This window comes from Berghia stephanieae, chromosome 6, assembly GCF_034508935.2.
Source record: "Berghia stephanieae isolate SIO BIC M18660-M18661 chromosome 6, UCSD_Bste_1.3, whole genome shotgun sequence".
NCBI classification, from domain to species: domain Eukaryota; kingdom Metazoa; phylum Mollusca; class Gastropoda; order Nudibranchia; family Aeolidiidae; genus Berghia; species Berghia stephanieae.
Window position 1 is genome coordinate 68,021,027 of NC_088365.1, and position 2,500 is coordinate 68,023,526.

General features: G+C 35.3%; 1 protein-coding gene across 1 annotated transcript in view; it reads right to left on the reverse strand.

Annotated features, from left to right (window-relative positions):
• LOC144975509 (uncharacterized) overlaps positions 1 to 2,500 on the reverse strand; it is a 110,815-nt gene that overhangs the window by 10,201 nt on the left and 98,114 nt on the right. The window lies entirely within an intron of this gene.

The window sequence follows — 2,500 nt, forward strand, 5'->3', positions numbered from 1 at the left end:
CCATGTTTATGTAATTTTCACTATAAAAGTTCATGGTTACACATAGTTTTGCGTGTTGGTCCGTTCTACTTCCGGGTGGCAATGTTGTGAGTTTCTTAGCCAAGAGCACAGCATCTATAATTTCCAAATGCATTCCTGGCTCAGCACCACAATACCCAATGTCAAGGCCACCTCGGGCTCTCCACGCCTCACAACACAACACTTTCGAAAGAAAAGTATCTAAGACAAAACTTACTTTTCGACACTATCAATCTGAAATTCTCTCTTAGTCTTTAACAGAAATGCTCACACCATTGAGTGCTTCGAGTCCAGACTGAAGACAGAATATTTTTAGATTAACGAATTGATGGCGTTTACCTCTGATAATATGTGACTCGCAGTGTCAGTCCGTGGTTATGTTAGAGGATTCTTTTGTTGTATTTTGATAGGGGTTGGGGTTTTTTTTTTTTTTTGTTTGTTTTTTTTTTTGTCTCTTTCAATCTGGTTTTTGTTTTGTTTTTGTTTTTTGTATTGTTCTGTTTTGGTTTTTTTTTTCTGTGTTGGTTCTTGTTTTGTGGATTTTTTTGTTTGTTTTTTTTTTCTGTTTTATTTTGTTTTGTTTTTTTCTTTGGTATTTGTTTTTGTTTTTGCCTTTTTCTTTGTTTTGTTTGGGGTTTTTGTTTTTGTTTCTTGTTTTTTGTATGTTGTTTTTTGTTTGTATGTTTTGTTTTGTTTTTTTTTTGTTGGCTTTGTTTGTGGGTTTTTTTTTTTGTTTTGTTTTTTGTTTTTTTTTTTTGGTTTTTTTTTTTTTTGTTGTTTTTTTTTTTTGGGGGGGGGATGGATCTTTCCATATTCCTTCTCCTCAATGACACAGATTCCTACAACACCAGTCTTAAATCTTCTGATTCTACGTTATGTTTCCATTTCCATCATCCTTGTCTTTAATATTTCAAAATCTCATTCTTCACAGTTCATTGGCATCAACACATTTGTAACATTTTACTGAGCTGCTTATCCGGAAGTATAACGGACCAACACACGAAACTATGAGTGACCTATTACCTCACTCAACCCTAACACCGACTATATCTGTAATTTACCCGGGTTATTTTTACCCCATGCCTATTTATTACATTTTTCTGAGACAAGTTATAGACATCAGAGTTAATATTTTTAGTTTTTAAATGATAATGGTAGAACTATCTATGTACATGCTCATTTTTAATACATTTTTTTCCAATTTTGAAAAGTAGCAAAGTCTCTAGGATTGAGTGAGTTAATACTGCAGCATACGACCGTTGCCCTGATGAAAGACCTCGACAAGTCATAATAATATAGCCCGCCTGGAGTGAGATGAACTGACTGATGCCAGTCCCTGTAATCATCCCTAATATTCCAGCCATTTCACTCATCACAGGACACTCGGCCAGTCTTGTCAAGAGGTAACCAGTAACCTTTCGTACTCTGGAAAGACACGTATTGAAGAATTTGGCCAGAAAAACTCGTGTCCTTCAAACTTCAAAGATCGCGCATTAGCAAAAACTCCGAAACCATGGACATTGCACAAGACTTCGGCGAAGTCTCAGGTTTGAGAGTTTTTGATTTTGTCTTGATTTTTTTTTTTTTTTTGCCTAGATGAGGGTCATTAAAATCGATCGATATTTGAAGGATGAGTTTTCTGGCCAAATTTCTAAATATGGTTTTTTCCAGAGTACGGTAGTGTCAGTAGTGGTTCATCTTTCTAATGTAAATCGGCAAAACATCATATTATTTCATTTATGGTAAGAGAGATTTTTGAAGCTATGTGGTCTTGTGGTATGTCACTTACCTTTGGACAAGAAAGTCCAGAGATCGAGTCCTTTTGAAATCCTTGGAAAGGACTCTTAACTCTTAACCCTCTCCTTACCACCTGCATCAAAACCGTCACATTGGTTACGACACAAAAATACATTTTTTTCTTATTCAGATTTATTTTGCACATCACAATTAGCTTTGTTTAATCAATAAGAACATAAAGTTGTTTTATAGAGAGATTGTTTGGAGTTTTAAAAATCCATTTTACTGCTGGATAAGCCTGCCATTTTTGGGAAAATACTGAAAATGGTCGGAAAGGAAACAGTTAGTTTATTTTCTTACCGTAGTCATGTGTAAAATAAGTACCTGCCCGTTAACAGTGTTATTTCTGTGGGAAAAATAAATGAAATCGCCTAAAAGGCACCATGTCTCGTCCTACACATGTTAAGCGTTGCTGTTGACAAGCCGGGGTTCCTTGTAAAGACCGTTGAACTTCTCAAACTAGTGACAAATGAATTCCTTTTGTTTCTGGTCATAATAGGACTACTCTTTAACTCCCTCCTTTCCGGCCATTTTCCGGATTTTCCCCAAAACATCACACCCAACCTATACAGAAATATATTTATTTCACTCAAACACAAAAGCTGTCAGTTCTTGCTATACATAGACGTCTAGTGTTAACAGACTTTAACTATAGCAAACACGTTTGTTCAAATATTATGATGTA